This window comes from Rana temporaria, chromosome 1 (assembly GCF_905171775.1).
Source record: "Rana temporaria chromosome 1, aRanTem1.1, whole genome shotgun sequence".
Lineage (NCBI taxonomy): Eukaryota > Metazoa > Chordata > Amphibia > Anura > Ranidae > Rana > Rana temporaria.
In genome coordinates, this window is record NC_053489.1 from 391,161,572 (window position 1) to 391,184,142 (window position 22,571).

Below are 22,571 nucleotides of genomic sequence, written 5' to 3' on the forward strand. Positions count from 1 at the left end.
CCGGGGGTTTGGGGGTTCCTAAAGGGGGTCATCAGGTGGGGTCCCAATGCATATCCTGAGTCACCTGTAAGGGAAAAGACAGGAGGATATTAGTCATGCATGTGCCCCTTGTGATGTCTGCATCATGGGGGGGGCATACCTGACACCAATGTCACTCACCAATCAGCCAGCTGTCTCCATACACGTTCATCTCAAAGTCTCTGTAGATCTTGGTCTGCCTTAGGATGAAACTATCATGGCACGAGCCGGGAAACTTGGCACAAACGTGCCAGATGAGGCCATGTGCATCTACGATCATCTGGACATTGATCGAATGCCAGCCTTTCCTGTTTCTGAACAGGTGTTCAGTATCATGGGGGGGCTGGAGTGCCACATGGGTGCAGTCAATCGCCCCGATGATCTTAGGAAAGCCAGCAATATTGTAAAAGTCTGTCATTGCTTGCACACGCTGGTCCTCCTGGGTGGGCATGACAAACTGGTGGCTCATGCGCCGCAGTATGGCAGGGACCACCTGATGTAGACATTTACTCATGGTTGACTGCACCATCCCAGCCACACCTCCAGATGCTCGCTGGAATGAGCCACTCGATAAAAAATGGAGGGTTGCCATCACTTTTTCAAGAGGTGTCAGGGCATGGGAACGTAGGGTTGGGGCGATTAGATCCTCATGAAGGAGTTGGGTGATCTCCAGGATGGCCTCCCTATCAAATCGGTAGTTGCCGATGACCTCATAAGCTGGCATTTGCCAAATATCACGGCGTGGCCGATAAACACGCGCCTGTGCCCTCATCCTCCTCCTCTGTGCCCTCCTCCTCCTTTGTGCCTGTAAGGCAGCAAGTGCCGTCAAAATCATTGCTGGTCCTGGCATTTTTAAACAACAACCTTCACAACTAGAGCTGTAACCTCTAGTCACTTCCTTCTGCAAACACTTCCACAGCATGTGTAAAATTAGGGCTGGTTTTATAATGTGGAAATTTAGTCAGAAAAACTAACAGGTGCGCACAGGGCGGAAAATACGGCACACACACTTAATTCTGAGAATCGCCCTAACTCCCTCATTTGCATCTTTGCCTATCAAAAACAGCGGCGAGCCTAGCGTAATTTGCGCCCGGGAATGCGCAGGTGTAACTAATTTAAGTACGGCTGAAAATACGGAAATCTTTGCTTAAGTCGTTTTGACGATCGCGCGCAAATATACGCGCCGTGTAAAATTAGAAAAATGGAGTTAAGTCTGCGTATCTCTTTTGAGAATTTGGCCCACGGTACTTCAAAATGCTCAGTAGTTAATACTTAGAGGATGGGGTGTGGCCTGACCTAGCTGGAGTATGGACGCTTGATCTGAGAGCTCCCGCCACCTCCGGAAAACTGATTACGGAGGTACAGACACTCCAAACTCCACCTAAACCATGGGGACTGCCTCATGGCATACCAAAATATCCCCGAGATGTTCAGGGCTAACAGGGGGATAATGGCATCTTCCCGCAACTCGCAAAGCCGCTCTCAGGCACACGCCATCCCTCTCATGGGTATCCCCCTGTCTGAGACGTCGGCCGCTCAATCTCCATCGGGCACTAACGAGAATGGTGGGTTGGATGCCCCCCCGCTACCTCAGCTGAATATACAAGATCTTCGCGCAATTGCCACGGATATTAAAGACACCTTGCCCTGAATGACAGGGTTTGCAGCAGGGAGGAGATATCGGAACAACATGAGGTAGTTATCCGACGGGCCACAAGAAAGATTGATGCCCACACCCTCCAGCTAAGGGATATGCAGCGCCACATGGAGGGCCTAGACAACAGGGGCAGGCACCATAACTTGAGGGTGAGAGCTATGCCGGAGTCCATTGAAGATGAACAGATACTCCAGGCGGTAACCAGTAGACATGTGCAGGATGAAAACATTTGTTTTGTTTCGTTTCGATTCGTTATTTAATTAAATTTTTTTAGTTAAGTTTGTTGCTTTCATTACATTCGTTTTCGGGATTCATTTCGTATTCGAAAAAAATTCTACCGCATTCGAAAAAACTCTACCGCATTCGAAATAATTCTAACACATTCGAAAACAAATCTACCGAATTCGAAAAAAATTATAAAATTCTAAATAATGCTACCACATTTAAACAAAACTATATATAACCATTTCCTGAAATTCAAAATTTGTATAGAATGAAATCGAATTTGAATAGAAAAGATTAAAATAGAATCGAAAATACTAGAAAAGAATAGTATAAAAAAACAATAGCACAGAACAGAATTTTTTTTTATATATCTCTATATAATATACAGTATATATTTATATATAACATCTTCTGAAATTCGACTTTGGTATAGAATGAAATCGAATTCCAATAGATAAGATTAGAATAGAATAGAAAATAAGAGAAAAGAAAAGCATAGAAAAACAATAGAACAGAATAGAAAAAAAATATAATATATTCTATTCTAATCTTTTCTTTTCTATTCCAATTCGATTTCATTCTATATGAAATTCGAATTTTGGAAAATGGTTATATGTAGATTTTTTCTAATCTAATTAAATTTTCCAAATTTGATCGACTTTTTAGGAATTCGGTCAAAATGTTTTCAAATTCTAATATGAAACTAATCTTTTATAATCTTTTCTATTTAAATTTGATTTCATTCAATAAGAAATTCGAATTTTGTATTTTCGAATTTGAATAGAAAAGATTAGAATGGAATAGAAAAGAAAAACAAGAGAATAGAATAAAATATAATATATATTATAATTGATTCTATTCTGTTTTTCTAGTTTATTAACTTTTCTATTATTTTCTATTCTATTCTAATCTTTTCTATTCCAATTTGATTTCATTCTATATGAAATTCGAATTTTGGAAAATGGTTATACGTAAAAAAAAATCGAATGTGGTAGTTTTTTCTAATTTAGTAGATTTTCTTCAAATGCAGTATTTTTTTTTCTGACACGGTAGATTTTTTTCAAATGCGGTAGAATTTTTTCGAATGCAGTATATTTTTTCTAATCTAATAAAATTTTTCAAATTTGATCGACTTTTTAGGAATTCTGTCAACATTTTTTCAAATTCTAATATGAAACTAATCTTTTATAATCTTTTCTCTTCAAATTCGATTTCATTCAATAAGAAATTCGCATTTCGTATAAAATGAATTCAAATTCGAATAGAAAAGATTACAATGGAATAGAAAAGAAAAACAAGACAATAGAATAAAATATAATATATATTATAATTGATTCTATTCTGTTCTATTGTTTTTCTATTCTTTTATATTTTAGTTTCCATAAATTTTTATTATTTTCCAATCTATTCTAGAATTCAAATTTATACTATTCGAATTTCGGAAGACTGTCATGTTCTATTCTATTACATTCTATTAACTTCTATTCTATTCTTTTTGATTCTATTGCTTTATTGTTTTATATTCTATTTTATTGTAGTTTTAAGAAAATCGATTTCTATTTTTTCAAATTCGGTTCTAATTTGTTTTCAAATTCGGTTCGAATTTGTTATCAAATTTGATTCGAATTCGACTCGAATATGAATTTCCTTCGCGTTTTTTCTAATTTGTTTAAATTTGTTAATTTTGTAATTCGGAAATTCGGATGCATACGAATTTCCGAATAATGAAAAATGTGTCCGATTTCGAATTCGTAACGAAACGAAATGCACATGTCTACTAACCAGCCTCTTTAACGGCATCCTTGGCAGACCCCCGCAAACTCCAATTGTCATGGAACGTATACGCTCTGAGACCCAGGGGCAGAGACATAGACCCTCCAAGAGACATAGTCTGCTGTTTAGTGGATTACAAACTGAAGGAGAACATCCTCAGACAGGCAAGGGGCAAACAACTCACTCACGGAGCGGTACCTATCCAGCTATTACAAGACCTATCGGGCATCACGCTGCAACACCGCCGTGACCTGAAGCCCCTGCTGGATACCCTTCGTACTAAGGGTATTTGGTATAAATGGAAATTCCCCTTCTGCCTGTCGGCCACGGCTCAAGGCCGCACAGTGCTGCTCAGAATGCCTGAAGACCTGCCCTCTTTCTGTGATACCATGGGTATTCCTCAGGTGGCAGCCCCGGGCTGGTACGCAAAATTCCGACATGCTGTGAGCAGAGCGGTCAAACCACCGGAGGAACCCATGGAGACCCAGGCCATCAGATATCGTAGGAGATGATCCCCATCGAGCTCCAGGCACCACACTGTGTCCCGCGACCTCCACCAAGACCTCTTTCCTTTGGACTCCCCAAGCTCCAGGAGGGAACGCCGTGATCGCTGACCTATCTGTACCTTTCGTCCGTTATGGAGATACAGTAACCACCGTTCAACTATGTTAAATTAAGTTTATTTCCAGTTGCTTTTGTGTATGCACTGTTTCAGTTCTTACGTTTTCCTTCACACGACCTACTGTAAAGGATTGGGGCTTCCCGCTCACCCTCTGACTCTCATCCTATCACAAGCCGCTCTACCCGGCACTAAGCATGCCTGCCTATTGGGTGGACATGCCTACCTTAGACTACTGAACTACACTACCTATACCATCCTGCGACCTCACGGAGGAGGTCACTCTTCCTGACGTGCTCCCAGCCTCGACTTAACGGAAACAGGAAACCACAACAACTGTCGCGCGGTGATGACGCTACCGCCTGGACAGAACACTGCTTCTCTCTGCACTCCCTACAACGTCGAACCATAGGTGGGGGATTATCCCTGGAGAATACAAAGGTTAGATCTCCTCGTTTTTCGCCAAACCCGGTACCAGTAAACTTCAGACTGGCCAAGCGTCACCCTGACAGTCATTATGGACAAGGTATGCCTTCCACTCATAACTCACCACCCTTTGGCCTACCTAAATTGCTCATCCCTGCCACTCACCTAGCATGCCTTATCCCACCTTCATCCTGGTCTGCCCGAACCTACTGATATGCTGTTGGAGACAAACTTAGAGCATGCACCCTCATACGTCTTGACTCCCGGACATGACCTCCTTCTCTGCTACCCAACATGGTTGTTCTCCACTCTTGAGCAACTGGTAATAGAGACACGGCGGGCAACACCAACCGGAGGGTAACCGGGCTTCCCCTCCTATGGCTGGCTTTTCATTCCCCCCCACTCAGACCTACTTCATCACTTCCATTGCGGGGACTACCGGATTGACGCTTACCCTACACAAAGACTGCCGCAAGATGTCCTCCCTGTGGTACTTCTCCCCGTTTTCCTGTGACTTGCCCCCACAAGCCCACAATGACCACAGAGTCTTCCCCTTTCCAGTTTTCAAAGTCTCTGCAGCTCTCTCGGTCACTGACCCTAGCTCACGAGGGCCCCTACTCCCCCTCTCAAATGAGCCTCTATGTCGTTTACCCATCCTCGCTCCTGGACAGCCACAAGATGGGTAGGATGGCGGGCTAACACCACTCGCAATGTTGGGACTTTTTCAGTAGGTACTTAGCTTATTATCATTAGGTTGAAATTGTATACCTAGGTGGCTTCTCGCTTTATCTTTCACGGTTGTTTAGTTAATTGTTGAAGGTTTGACTATTGTTTAGAGTAGAATGTTTTAAGAAATGATATGTTCCATGCCTCCCAAACTTAGCTGACACATAGTCCACATGCTAGTATACCCTCGCTGATAATCAGCTGGTGCTCCGACATGGTGACAAGACCAATGGAATTCTGGTACCTGTACCAGGTACTATACACCCGCTATAGATGTGGCATATCTGCAAAAATTTCCTTATCAATGTACTATCAGACTCACGCTGAATGCCTCATTCCATAACTTTAGCGGCAGTTTGTTACTCCCCATTAGCAGCATAGGACACCCTGAGGTGGTGGGACTCCCTGGCTTTGGTATTGGTCAACCCCCACACGGTTGCGTATAGTGGTGAGAACACTCTGTCAGGTGTGTGGACACCCTCTACGCGCTGTACCTCTCCGATTGAACTCCCCCTTCTGAGGAGGTTGGACGTAATCCTCCCCCTCATTGGTGTATCCCTTGTAAATACATCGCTCCTGCTCTCTTTCATACTGTAGACTGCTCCTCCCCCCTCCTTCTCCCCCCAAAAAGGAGAAAAAAGAAAAAGGAAAAAATAAATAAAAAAATGATGGACAACACCAACCCTCAGCTCAACATTTGCGGACTCAACACTCCTGAAAATCGTTTACAATTGTTGTATACTCTCCAGAAAGCCAAGACGCACATCGCTCTTATCCAAGAAACTCACTTTCATTCGAATAGTATCCCCAAGCTCCATAACCATCACTTCCCGATTTTTTTTTATTTTTTTCTACATTTTCCTTTTTATTTCGTTTCTTTTCCAAAAAACAAAAAGCAAGAAAGTGATACAGGAAACATAAGAAAAGGACTAAACACAGTCCTATACATCAACATATACAGTATATGGATATTACATTTCTTCTCTCTCTTCCGCTCTATTTAGTGTTCATATATTACTGCCAGAGGAGATTATAATATCTGTATCACTACTAGTTTCAATCCATTCCTCTAAGAGAGATATAGTAAACAAAATACTTGCTACTTTTTAACTAAATTTCAGACTACCCCGAGTATTCTATTTCACCCTAAGTATCCATATATTCTCTATATATAAAGGACTAATTCCCTCATTATCCCCGTAGCACTTCCTTCCTCATTTTATCCCCTCTTTCCCTCCCCTCTTCTCCCTACCTCTAGACCCCATCTTCACCTCTTCCCCTCCACCGGCCGGAGAGAAGAAGAAGAAAAAATTCCAGATTTTCACGCGACCAACAATGTTTCAAAATCAAAAGGAGTCTCTATCTTGATCTCTAAACATTGCCCCATTCAGGTCACCAAGGTTCAGAGAGATATCCAGGGTAGATATCTCTTCCTCAAGGGCACGGTTCACAACCAACCCATCACCATAGCGAACATTTATGCCCTGAACTCGCAACATGTTACCTTCTTTCGCGAAACCCTACACCAACTCACTGCCTTTCACTTCGGCAATTGTTGGCGGCGGGCATTTCAATGTCCTACTAGTTCCTTCCCTAGACACCTCTAATGGGTCTACATGTCTACAGAAGGCTATGCCTATAGATGGGACAATCTAACCAGAGGGAGGGGCCCTGGCTATAAAAACCGTTTACAAATGAATCAACGCAATGTATATGTATCAGATGATGACTTTGAATCTGATTCTTCTCTGTCTTCATCTTTTTCACAGGCACAAATAATTCAACCTATGACAAATGTACATCCTTCCAATGGATCACGTAAGCGGGGTCATTACGGTGGTGGGTACCCTGTCACACCAAATACTAAGAAAAAGCCAACCAACCTGTCTGGCTTTACACCTTCGCTCGCACTGTCACAAGGTGGACAGAGTAGAGGTGATGGGAAAACACCAAATTATGATCTTTCACAATATGCCTATATGGGACCTATAGCAGCCCAGGCAGTACAACAGTTGCATACGCAAAATGCTTCACAAAATAGTCAATCGAACAAAACAACAGTGTCTCGAGGAGCAGAAGTTGGTCATGCCGGCCCCTCAGGGACTATCACACACCAATCAAATCCCACTTTGACCAAAAACACTCAGTACACATATATTACACATATATTATGCCAAGACATCCCTTTAGGGGAGACACCCCCTACTCCATCATTGATGAAGAACTAAGTGTCATCAATCTAACTCCTTATCCTTTATCCGATGATGAACTAACAGTCCTAAAACTGGGGCTAAGTTTTTGCCCCAATGACAATATAGACAAATATTAAGTTATTAATATCTGTTCGTGAGGAAACACTTACAAACATTAAGCATTAAGGGATCTTATGTTACTGTTAGATGAAAGTCAAGATTTTGTTAACAAATAAATAAATAGTGCAGCGCAAGTAAATAAATCTAAAAATTCAAATAATCAAAATTAATACATAGAGTCCATAAAGTGCAAAGTGATAAAGGTGCTCCAAAAAATACAGTGGTGATATATAGTGCAGAAATCTTCATCAGATCTGTGACCCATAGGACAGGATAATCCTCCACCAAGGCTAATGGATGGCCTCTCACCTCAGCGATTCGACCTGTGGCTAGGTCAAAAAGCAAATAACATATCCTCCATACAGTAAATGGCAAGCAGCTTTCAGGGCTCAACTCCAAAAACGTCCACCAGATGGAACCAGCAAGCAATATGCAAATACTTTCCCATAGATCATTCAATGGACCGAGAAAAAGTAAAAGACACACTCTAAGTGCTCTCTGCTTAAAAGGTTTAATACTCAAAACAAATGTTTAAAACCACTCACATTGTGATGCACTCTAAACCGAGTGCAAAGATAACAGCTTATACCGCAGCTCAGAGGCCCGGATCGATGTATGCAGCGTGTGAAGGTCTCTGTGAGGCAAACGTGGGTGACGTCGTCGTAGCTCCTCCCCCTCTTACGCGTTACGTCCCAATGTGGGCGGGACTTCATCAGCGTGGGGCGGGGATCAACGCAGACGTCCCACAACACTATATATACAATACAGTTGCCATAGCAGCACCAAAGGAGCCAATTAACTAGCGCCATCTGGTGTTTGCAAAGCAACACGCCAGGCAAAGGATAAAATAAAATATTTAAAAATGAAAGCCTATGAATAGCGCCATCTTGTGTTCAAACACAAGACTGAGGATACTTAAATCCTAAGAGACAATATTCAATCGGGCAATCAGGTTAAAACCAACCAACTTTTAAAAATATAAAAATACAGAAACACAGACGTCATCCACATCTACCTCACCTAAGACCAAAAATAACATTACATGTTCACAATATATAACTGCATCAACATTTATAATATAAAGGCAGTTAAAGCTAAAAAAGCAATTTAAATATAAAATTTAATACAATTGTAGAATATGTAATAAAAAATTATATAATAGCACCCAAATAAAAATTCAGATAACTATAATAAAACATAACATAACACTATAATACAATCCCCAAAGTACTTCTCAACGATTAGATATAAAACAGTTGAGATCGAACTCAACGTTCAATCCCAACGGCACAGAAACCTTCATCTCGTATATCCAGAACGATTCTCGTTTGCTCAATTGCCGAATATAATGACCTCCTCTCCAATGTCTGGTGACTTTCTCTATACCCCAAAATTTGAGGCATTTGGGGTCCCTCTGATGATGGTCTCTAAAGTGTTTGGATACGCTGTGGGTCTTAATGCCACGCTTAATGTTGCTCACATGCTCACCCACTCTCACGTGCAATTCACGTGAGGTGCGCCCTATGTACTGTAACCCGCAGTCGCACTCGAGCATATAAACTACGCCCTCTGTTGCGCAGGTGATCAGCTGCTTTATCGGATACTCTACATGGGTAACATTGGAAACAAAAGATTTGCGTTTTTTAATATTCCGTTTTGCATGTTTGCATGTGGCACACCTACCACAGGCATAGAACCCTGACAGGAAATTAAAAAGCCTAGGACGAGGAATGAATACAATACAATACAATACATGTGGGCAGTGTACATACTGCCCATGGGTAAAAGTAGGCTCACGTTTCCAATTGCCAAATATTGAACATTTCCATCCTCAATTTCATGCCACGTGTGCTATAGAAGGAGCAGTGTATTTGATGGCGTGTAGGTGTGGGACTTTCTATGTGGGAAAGACCATTCGTCAGTTTAAACAACGCATATACGATCATATATACTACTCCCAATTTGGCAAAATGATCACACCAGTTAGCCACCACTTGGGTCTGTACCATAAGTTTGATACCTCTATGGTCAAATTCATTATTTTAGAGGTGATTCCTCAAGACGCTCATGCAGAGGGAGACCCTATGGATTAAGCGTCTTGAAGCGACAAAGCCGCCCAAAATCAATGAGGTTCTATCATACCAGCCCTTCTTATGAGGGACCCCTATGGTAGCCATTTATTTCCTGGGATCCTGTCCCCATTGGGAAGTATTGTATTAATTTAGATATTTTTCTAGTGGTATATATTCCCTATTCAATTAGTAGTTTATTGTTTCACCCTTTTTTAATACAGTATACACTCTTTGATATGGGTGATATATTGGTTTGATTGCGTTTTTTAATACCTGCTCAAATTGACCTAAAGAAATAGTTATACTAGTCTAATGATATAGCTATAGTATAAAGCATTTTCCCATGTCTATTGCATTTATTGTATGGATTATACATATAACCGTAAGGTTGTATAAACTATGGTTTACGGCATGCTTCTTTAGCATGCATTCAATGTTTTGCCCAGATGCTCTGTCGCCCTATGCTGCAGTCGTGTCAATTTACATCGCAATTTACATCGCTCCCTTCACTGCTGACCTGTAGGCATTGGAGGCGTGGGGAATATGCGGTCGCCCAAGCCATTAGGGATTGGCTCACTCCCTCCCAGTCCAGGGAAAGGAGAGAATGTCCATATACATCAATGGCACCTTGAGAGACATCTTCCATCTGATGTCATCTGTAGTACTTCCGCCCATCCTAGTACCTGGAGAATGGCAGCAGTCTCTGGGATGCACAAAACGGCGAGGCTCAGACTTCACTCCTTAGCTGTCATTGAGGAGTGCAGTCGTCTGGGTTGCCTCGCATATACAGCAAGTGGGGTCCCTATCTTGATGCCGAGAGCTTGTGATCGTCTATTAGGTATGCATTCTGGCAATTTTAATTCATGTTATAGATATGGCTAACATTCCACAATTTTTATTGTGTGTGTATATATTTTCCTGCCAGACTTGTTGCTTTACCTATGGTGGAATCAGCTCAGCATTGACTTCAATACATAGGATTTTTTAGTGTAATGTCAGCAAGTTCATACTTCTCTCAAGGTATCCATTTGCAATTCGCTTTATCTATGTGCAGTTTATTGACTCATTCCTGTGTCAGGGTGAAATAGGATTACTACAAAACAGACCTATCTTATTTTTATAGAATGATTCCTGGCTAATTTTAGGCTACCTTGAAAGCCCTATGAGACCCTAGGTTTTGTGTATTACATAGAAGTTATCTCCTAAGCATAAACCTAGTGCGATTTTCAGGTATGACTACAGCACAAGTATGCTTTCTTTTTCATAATATAATATTGCAGGGCTCAAAATTTGAAGTCACGAGCCACTAGCCAGGCCTTGAAAGTTACTCGCCACCAGTTGCCCCACCCAACCCCCTCCCCTAAGTCCGCCCCTAAACACACCCTCATAAACGATCTCATGAAATTACATTGTTAAATGTTTTATGCAGAATGAAGTTACAAAAATACAGCATTGACTTCAATACATAGGATTTTTTAGTGTAATGTCAGCAAGTTCATACTTCTCTCAAGGTATCCATTTGCAATTCGCTTTATCTATGTGCAGTTTATTGACTCATTCCTGTGTCAGGGTGAAATAGGATTACTACAAAACAGACCTATCTTATTTTTATAGAATGATTCCTGGCTAATTTTAGGCTACCTTGAAAGCCCTATGAGACCCTAGGTTTTGTGTATTACATAGAAGTTATCTCCTAAGCATAAACCTAGTGCGATTTTCAGGTATGACTACAGCACAAGTATGCTTTCTTTTTCATAATATAATATTTCAGGGCTCAAAATTTGAAGTCACGAGCCACTAGCCAGGCCTTGAAAGTTACTCGCCACCAGTTGCCCCACCCAACCCCCTCCCCTAAGTCCGCCCCTAAACACACCCTCATAAACGATCTCATGAAATTACATTGTTAAATGTTTTATGCAGAATGAAGTTACAAAAATACATATTAACAACAATATTAACATAAAGCATATCAGTAATCATCAGTGCAGCCTCACATTAGCCATTAAATGCAGCTTTACAGTTCCCATGAATGCAGCCACACTGTGCCCATCAATGCAGCCTCACTGTTCCCATCAAATGCATCCTCTCTGTCCCCATCAAACGGAGTCACTGTGTGTAATCAAAGAACTTTGCATCCAGATTTTGTAGGCACCCCCTTCAGGCTACTATAATACTCTTACTAATTATGTAAGTACCTATTGAGCGTTATTATTCCTTTATTATTTTTTAATTTCTTACTCATATATATTTTTCAGTGACCTGGTGCACCCCCTATATACGCCTTTCCGTTTGGCCGTTAGGCCAGCAGTGGTTTGGGTGTTCCATCATCCCCTTCAAGGTGGGGTTTGTTTGTGGCTGCAGTGCTGTGAGCCTGGGACGACTGGGCAAAGTATTTCTCAATAACACCACTAGTTGGTGAGTTATATCTATATTAATTGCCATTGATATTTTATCATTTTAGGCATGTATTATTTTACTATCTAATTAAAAATTATCTTTATTATATTTTCTTTCAAATCCAGAAGCTCCTGAGGAAGCAATTCCCCAATAATCGCGAAACATGTTGAGCTAGAGCTATTTTTAACATTCAAGAACTCTGTAGATACTTTTTTTACATTACACTGGCGTGGGTAATTTTGCCATATATCCCCACAGCGAGTGGAATATATAGTTACTAGTATCTTCTTTGGTTAATCATGTGGTTCTTTTTTAATGTTCTTTATTGTGTATTCCATTGGATGCATTATAATGTAAAAAAAAAAAAATTGTACTACTTTATTAAATATTAAAAAAATGTTCATGTGCCTACAAAGTCCATTTTCTTTTTCTATATGTTCAATCCAATCACTGTAGGATGTGGCACAATTGCCAATGAGGGTGTTGATTACCACCCAAGGGCACCTGTAATCAAACTACTCAAAAAACCTTACACCAACTGACTGCCTTTCACCCCGGTACTCTGATTGTTGGCGGGGATTTCCTTGTCAAAGTATTTTATTGAATGAATATGATAATCAAGTACAAATCGTGTGTTATCCAACTTGCAACAGGTTTGAAAAAAAAAAAATAATGGTCCACTATATATGTACCGATAAGTGAATTATATAAACTCAACAGAAAATAGAAAAGTAAATAAATCATTACATCAAGATATTCATGACTGTAGTTGGAAATACTATTTATCATATAAATTGTTTTACCTGGACCTGGAAAATTGAAGTATAATTATGTAAAGCAGTACTTTATTGTTATTGTTCTCTTTATATATTTATTTTATTTATTTTATGGTATTTACTCTCACTTTACATTGAGTCACTTTAAGGTGTTGTTGCAACACTAAGCGCCGGCAGTGCAATTTTGGGCCTTTTCTTTGCACTCTTCCTTCAAGTACTTTATTACTGTTTAAATAAAAATAAAAGGATAGACAAAAAAAAAATGGATAGGATAGTAGGAAAATAGAGAAGGAAGTGTAGAAGTCCACTGAGATTGTTCGAGTAAGTTGGCTTACAGCCTGAGGGTTTGAACAGAACACTATAATGTTCAAGATAATGAGTAGGGTAACACCCAAGCTCTAGAAATGTGGTTTTGTAAGTAATTTATTACCGAATTAATCTTTCAGTTACCATGGCATAAGTATTGAGTTGTCGCTGAATGATGGAAGGTGATAATTAATCCAAGGGTTCCAGATTTTTTCAAAGACTGGAATTTGATCCCTTTCTATAGCTATCATATTGGCGTGAGACATGAAGTCAATTACTCTACGTATGGTCTCAGATATCTCCAGGTTAGGGGTCCTCCATGCCTTTGCTATTGTTTGCTTAGCTGCCGTAAGAAGTTGAGTGAGAAGTTTGAATTGGTTTGTGGGGATTTCAATGCCCCACTAGTTCCTTCCCTAGACACCTCTAACGGGTCTACAAGAAAAAAAAGAGAACATGGCGGGACTTTGAATGAGACACGCAGACAGAAGTAGAGGGCCTGAAAGTGGTATATTGATATGTAAATCAATTACAATCCATAGGTTAAATGCATAACATCACGGTAAAATTCATATATGTACATAAGGAACATGGTAAAACATGACAGTGGGTAGGGGAATGTGCTACACCATCTGAGAAACTTCCTGTAGCATAAAATCTCAATGACCATAATAATGTGCAAAAAGTCCATATGGGTATAGAGAAATACATGGTCGGATGATACATTACGTATACAAAGGCTTGACGCGTTTCGTGGAGTATTGATATCCACTCTTCAGGAGCAGCAATGTCTAGTCTGAAATGAGACATGAAATGTCTGTCACTATCAGGGGGGACAACGGGTAATTAATGTAGAGAAGGATGGTATGTAATAGATTGTAGGGTACTCACGAACACGATGTAGATGGGTGTCCTAGGACCTAAAGATTCCCCTGAGGGGACATCTTGACCGGGAGCTGGAGACATGTCCAATGATGGCTCCAGCAAACCTGGTGGCTAAAGGGCATCTGGGAGGTTTCTATAAAAGAGTAAATATTTATAGTGATCAGGTTGAAATGTCTATACTTAAATAGTAACAGAGGGTGCAGTTCACAGGTCAACTGCATAAGTTACCTGATAGTAGGGCACTGGAAGCCAAGATGTGCACTGGTAAGTACTGGCCAAGAGATGAGAAAGGGCCAGCATGATGGACAGGCCGCCACAAGCGCACTCCAGACACTGCCAAACGCCACGCGAGTCTGCTGAGGGAGGAGAAGGCACATGACACCGTCGTTCGGCGTCAGGTACCAGGCAACCCCTCCCATTTGCCGTGGATGTAAAGACGCTGCCGGCGTGGAGACGTAAAAGGACGTCACACGCACGGTGCGTCAGGCGTGATGTCGATGCACAGCAGGAAGCATCCACCCGCTCCAATGAGAGAGAGGGGAGGTCCCATGGTGTGCATCGCAACTCCCGGAACAAGACGTGAGACGAAGCTCATGAGTCCCAGACCAGGAAACCCCACTCCAACAACGTGTGGGTGGACAGACCAATGTGGTGAAAAATGAAGCAAATAACAGAAATGAACCCAACAATGTCTACTTCCCCAGAGATATATAATAAATAGTGATCCAAACAAAACTAATTGTGTAACAAGTGTGGTGTAACCATATAATTAACGGGTCTACATGTCGAACGTATAGAGCCCTCCGCGCAATAAAGTCACAACTTAGCACCTTGACCCTCCATGATGCCTGGCGTACTCTTCACCCAACAGTAAAAGATTTCACATTTTTCTCCCCTCCTCCTACCAAATACATCAGAAATGTATCACTTTTTCATTACACAAAACAACCTCACTCTACTCACAGAAGCCATGATTGAGCCTAAGTTTCTTTCGGACCACCACCCAATAACAATGACTCTAATGCTCCCATTATGGCGCACCAGATCTGCGATCTGGCGCCTTGATGACTCCCTATTGCTAGATGTGGATAATGCCCAAAAGTTGTCTGAACGACTTTCACAATTTTTCACAGAGAACGACACTGGGGACACTTCCCCTACAGTTACTTGGGCCGCCCATAAATGTGTTATCAGAGGTGAGATTATCTCTTTAATGGCCAAAAGGAACAAGCTCAGGAAGGCTCACATTGAGGAATTGTCCACCCGTATCAAAGCACTCAAACACAAGCATAAACTCTCCCTAGCTAACAACTGCCCCGCTGAGCTCATAATAGCTAGGGAAGAATTGTTAGAAGAACTCCAAAGGACACTGAAACGTAAATACGCTTTAACACACAAACTATTCTACGAATTTGGTAACAAGGCGGGGAAATTACTGGCGAGAGCCCTACAAAAGAAAAAAAACGCATACACTATACATAATATCAGAACCCTGGCCGGTACTAATGTAGCCAATACAGAAGACATAGCTAGCCACTTTGTGTCTTATTCCTCTAAATTATATAACCTACCCAAACCATGGCTAAATGGTCCCTCCCCAGATAGATTCAAAATGATAACTGATTTTTTATCCAAATACAGCCCATCCCCGATTAACCCAGATGACTTGACGGACCTAGAACTACCTATTTCAGCAGACAAAGCCCTCTTGGCCTTAAAACAGCTAAAGCTAGGCAGGAGCCAGGGCCCACATGGCCTAACGACCAGTTATTACAAATCCTTCACCAACGTCCTGATCTCTCAATTCGTAAAGACCTTTAACGATCTACCCTCCTCCTCCCTACATAATAAGGATATCTTGGAAGCTCACATCACACTAATCCCAAAGCCAGGCAGAGACGCCACAATGGTCTCCAACTATCGCCCCATCTCCCTACTCAACGTAAATGTGAAACTCTATGCAAAAAACTTGATTAACCAGATTAATTTCTGTTGACCAAGTCGGCTTTATCCATGGCAAAGGCCATTAACATATACCACTTGCTAACCTCGGCAACTAACGGCTTCCTCCTTTCCCTTGATGCAGAGAAGGCGTTTGACAGGGTGGCCTGGGACTACATGGCAGCAGTTTTAAAAGCCATAGGTCTTCCCACACAACTCATCCAAATGATAATGGCTCTATACTCCTGCCCTACAGCCAGGATCAGAGTCAACGGCCGAGTGTCGGACGTCTTCTCCATCGCCAATGGCACAGGTAAGGGCTGTCCCCTTTCACCTCTCATTTTTGTTCTTACTATGGAACCCTTCCTCCGCAGACTACAAGAGAATCCTGACATCAAAGGGATTGACACTGACCACAAACAATACAAAATAGCTGCCTATGCAGACAATATTCTAATGTTCCTCTCAGACCCCATAACTACCATTCCCAACCTTCTTAAAGATTTCACTTTATTTAAACAACTGTCCAACCTACAGATCAATTTTGGAAAATCTAAAGCTCTTAGCGTAACGCTCCCGACGACAATGGTATCTCTCTGTCAAGCCATCTTCTCTTTTGGATGGGAGCCTGATGAACTCACATACCTGGGCATTAAACTCCCAGCCAAATTGTCTGAACTCTATGCCAAAAACTTCCTACCCGCACTGCAGAAAATACAGGGAGATTCAACTTAATGGACTAAAGGCCCATTTTCATGGTTCGGTAGAGTAGACATTTTAAAAATGAACGTCCAACTCATGATGCTACATCTGTTACAAGCCATCCCTATTACTCCCCCCCCCTTGTTCTTTGCCACTTTAAAAAAAAAGTGCAGAAACCTTCTATGGGCCACAAACCCTCCTAGGTTGAGCTGGGAAAAGTTAATACTTCCTAAGCGGAAGGGGTGAATAGGAGTGCCAGATCTGAATACCTACTACAGGGCCTGCCAACTCACAAGAATTGTGGTCTGGCATGTACACAAACAAAACAAGGATTGGATCCAGGTGGAAAACGCTTTTACACAGGCACCGATCTCTCACCTCCGTTGGATTAACCCACGCTCGATTCCCAAAAAGTGCTACACCTACCCTCTGATAGGTCCCACACTACTACATTTTAGAGCATATTGTCGAACCCTCAATCTGACCCCTTTTTCTGAGTCCATGACACCTATCACCCAGAACTCTGACTTCCCGCCAGCCATTCTGGCCACCGACCTAACCGTTGGGTCCATCGACTCACCGGTCAGAGTGCATCAATGCTTTAATGATGACTTAATTCTCTTACACGCAGCTTTGTCCTCCAAATTCCCTAATCTGAACATACCCTTCTTCAAATTCCTTCAAATCCGCCATTTTCTACAAAGTAATCAACCACTCTCACAATGATACAGAGACCTTACCCCATTTGAACATATCTGTAACAACTCAGGACCCCAAAGCCATTTAATCTCCACACTATGGGCCAGATCCTCAAAAGGGATACGCCGGCGTATCTACTGATACGCCGTCGTATCCCTGTTTCTATCTTTGGAACTGATCCACAGAATCAGTTTCCAAAAGATAGGCAGAAGATCCGACATGTAAGAAAAGAAAATGTACAGAAATATCAGGCGCAGCTTATCTATGTACAGCTCTGCGCTTTAGGATAAACACACTCAAATTGTCCAACATCAATGTCCTTGTACCATGGATCAAAAAGCAGCTGCTAAAAAACAGTCCAAAAGTGAATAAGGCAGAAATGAAATGACTCCCACTGAGTCCAATGCAGTCCTGCAGCAGTGCTGCAAACTCTACGTTTGTTGTGATCCTATACAGTGTAGAGGTAGAAAAGTTGTTGTTCACCACGTGGGGGATAGGAAACCCCTTCAGGGGATGCACTTACCAGATGGCTGATAAGAAACAGCATGTAATCCACCTCGCTAGTAATCGTCAGACTTTCACCATAATAATGATATTCAGCATGTATGAGGAGAAAGAAAACTCATATAGAGTAGTACCGTTTGGATGATTTATTGAAAAACACTCCCCCAAATATAAATTCCCCTTCAATATTATGCGTACCACATAAATGAAAAAACAGGCATGTAATGTAAAAGCGTTTGCCTCACGATTGTTGACCCTGAAGACCGCTCTGTCTCGTTTCCTTGCGGCGGCTTCCTGGTTCCTTCCTCGTGGAGCGCAAACGTCACTTCCGGTTTGTTGTGTATGGAGAGTCACGCCCTGACGCATTTCGTCACTTCCGGACTTCAACTGAGGGCGTGACTCTCATAGACACTGGCCGGAGTTATAAAGCGCAGCTCCGCCCCTCATCACAGAGCGATCAACGCCCATTCGCGTCATTCGTGTCACTCTGGATGCTTAGCCGCGATTGCTCACAAAGGCTATACTAAGGGCGGAAGTCTGTGCGTGCAGTGTGTACTGCGCTACTGATGCCAGAACGTGTCGCCACCATAATCTGGTTCACAGCGCACACTGACACGTTGACGATTGCTGCGATCATATGCTTTAAATAATAATAATACTATTAAGGTCATCACACCACTGCTCACAGTTACACTAAATACAATGATATTTGCGAGAAAATGTATCAGCAGGCTAGTCACATGACTACATGCTTCCATGCTGTCCATATCTTCTCCTGGTATTGTGTAACTATAAATACATTAATGCTGTAGATCACATAAAAATCTTGGTAGTCAAAGAATAAAATCACAAATCAATTAAAATTACTTAAAATAACTGTGATTATCAAACACCCCTATAAATTATGCGATAATTAAAATTATGCAATAAATAAAATAATGCATTAAAATAAATTCTGCAATAATTAGAATAAAATCAAGTACACACCATTCAATAAAATTCACTATGCGACGTAAAGTTAATCCATCGCTCATGTAGGTAACTATCAGTCTGCAAATGTAGGATATGTTATGATATCAAAATATACCTCAATGTATTCATAAACATCATCCTGACTCAAGAATATTGAGTCCGTGGATGGATGAATGGCTGAGTCATTTCTATATGTCAGACAACATAGTTATAATGAATGTTAGTTTTAAAATAAAGAGACATATATGTACATGTAATATACTTCTGACCACTTGGGGCAGAGTATACTACACCCAGAAAACACAGCAGCATCCCTGAATAACATAGTCTCTATTATTCTGGTTACTGTATTAATTAAAATAGTTTAAAATACGATTTGAGCCCTTACTTTACTGTAGTTTTTTTTTAAAAACTGCTGAGGGAGGAGAAGGCACATGACACCGTCGTTCGGCGTCAGGTACCAGGCAACCCCTCCCATTTGCCGTGGATGTAAAGACGCTGTCGGCGTGGAGACGTAAAAGGACGTCACACGCACGGTGCGTCAGGCGTGATGTCGATGCACAGCAGGAAGCATCCACCCGCTCCAATGAGAGAGAGGGGAGGTCCCATGGTGTGCATCGCAACTCCCGGAACAAGACGTGAGACGAAGCTCATGAGTCCCAGACCAGGAAACCCCACTCCAACAACGTGTGGGTGGACAGACCAATGTGGTGAAAAATGAAGCAAATAACAGAAATGAACCCAACAATGTCTACTTCCCCAGAGATATATAATAAATAGTGATCCAAACAAAACTAATTGTGTAACAAGTGTGGTGTAACCATATAATTAACGGGTCTACATGTCGAACGTATAGAGCCCTCCGCGCAATAAAGTCACAACTTAGCACCTTGACCCTCCATGATGCCTGGCGTACTCTTCACCCAACAGTAAAAGATTTCACATTTTTCTCCCCTCCTCCTACCAAATACATCAGAAATGTATCACTTTTTCATTACACAAAACAACCTCACTCTACTCACAGAAGCCATGATTGAGCCTTAGTTTCTTTCGGACCACCACCCAATAACAATGACTCTAACGCTCCCATTATGGCGCACCAGATCTGCGATCTGGCGCCTTGATGACTCCCTATTGCTAGATGTGGATAATGCCCAAAAGTTGTCTGAACGACTTTCACAATTTTTCACAGAGAACGACACTGGGGACACTTCCCCTACAGTTACTTGGGCCGCCCATAAATGTGTTATCAGAGGTGAGATTATCTCTTTAATGGCCAAAAGGAACAAGCTCAGGAAGGCTCACATTGAGGAATTGTCCACCCGTATCAAAGCACTCAAACACAAGCATAAACTCTCCCTAGCTAACAACTGCCCCGCTGAGCTCATAATAGCTAGGGAAGAATTGTTAGAAGAACTCCAAAGGACACTGAAACGTAAATACGCTTTAACACACAAACTATTCTACGAATTTGGTAACAAGGCGGGGAAATTACTGGCGAGAGCCCTACAAAAGAAAAAAAACGCATACACTATACATAATATCAGAACCCTGGCCGGTACTAATGTAGCCAATACAGAAGACATAGCTAGCCACTTTGTGTCTTATTCCTCTAAATTATATAACCTACCCAAACCATGGCTAAATGGTCCCTCCCCAGATAGATTCAAAATGATAACTGATTTTTTATCCAAATACAGCCCATCCCCGATTAACCCAGATGACTTGACGGACCTAGAACTACCTATTTCAGCAGACAAAGCCCTCTTGGCCTTAAAACAGCTAAAGCTAGGCAGGAGCCAGGGCCCACATGGCCTAACGACCAGTTATTACAAATCCTTCACCAACGTCCTGATCTCTCAATTCGTAAAGACCTTTAACGATCTACCCTCCTCCTCCCTACATAATAAGGATATCTTGGAAGCTCACATCACACTAATCCCAAAGCCAGGCAGAGACGCCACAATGGTCTCCAACTATCGCCCCATCTCCCTACTCAACGTAAATGTGAAACTCTATGCAAAAAACTTGGCAAACCGCTTACTCCCCCTGATCCCCAGATTAATTTCTGTTGACCAAGTCGGCTTTATCCATGGCAAAGGCCATAAACATATACCACTTGCTAACCTCGGCAACTAACGGCTTCTTCCTTTCCCTTGATGCAGAGAAGGCGTTTGACAGGGTGGCCTGGGACTACATGGCAGCAGTTTTAAAAGCCATAGGTCTTCCCACACGACTCATCCAAATGATAATGGCTCTATACTCCTTCCCTACAGCCAGGATCAGAGTCAACGGTCGAGTGTCGGACGTCTTCTCCATCACCAATGGCACAGGTAAGGGCTGTCCCCTTTCACCTCTCATTTTTGTTCTTACTATGGAACCCTTCCTCCGCAGACTACAAGAGAATCCTGACATCAAAGGGATTGACACTGACCACAAACAATACAAAATAGCTGCCTATGCAGACAATATTCTAATGTTCCTCTCAGACCCCATAACTACCATTCCCAACCTTCTTAAAGATTTCACTTTATTTAAACAACTGTCCAACCTACAGATCAATTTTGGAAAATCTAAAGCTCTTAGCGTAACGCTCCCGACGACAATGGTATCTCTCTGCCAAGCCATCTTCTCTTTTGGATGGGAGCCTGATGAACTCACATACCTGGTCATTAAACTCCCCGCCAAATTGTCTGAACTCTATGCCAAAAACTTCCTACCCGCACTGCAGAAAATACAGGGAGATTCAACTTAATGGACTAAAGGCCCATTTTCATGGTTCGGTAGAGTAGACATTTAAAAAAATGAACGTCCAACTCATGATGCTACATCTGTTACAAGCCATCCCTATTACCCCCCCCCTTGTTCTTTGCCACTTTTAAAAAAAAGTGCAGAAACCTTCTATGGGCCACAAACCCTCCTAGGTTGAGCTGGGAAAAGTTAATACTTCCTAAGCGGAAGGGGTGAATAGGAGTGCCAGATCTGAATACCTACTACAGGGCCTGCCAACTCACAAGAATTGTGGTCTGGCATGTACACAAACAAAACAAGGATTGGATCCAGGTGGAAAACGCTTTTACACAGGCACCGATCTCTCACCTCCGTTGGATTAACCCACGCTCGATTCCCAAAAAGTGCTACACCTACCCTCTGATAGGTCCCACACTACTACATTTTAGAGCATATTGTCGAACCCTCAATCTGACCCCTTTTTCTGAGTCCATGACACCTATCACCCAGAACTCTGACTTCCCGCCAGCCATTCTGGCCACCGACCTAACCGTTGGGTCCATCGACTCACCGGTCAGAGTGCATCAATGCTTTAATGATGACTTAATTCTCTTACACGCAGCTTTGTCCTCCAAATTCCCTAATCTGAACATACCCTTCTTCAAATTCCTTCAAATCCGCCATTTTCTACAAAGTAATCAACCACTCTCACAATGATACAGAGACCTTACCCCATTTGAACATATCTGTAACAACTAAGGACCCCAAAGCCATTTAATCTCCACACTATGGGCCAGATCCTCAAAAGGGATACGCCGGCGTATCTACTGATAC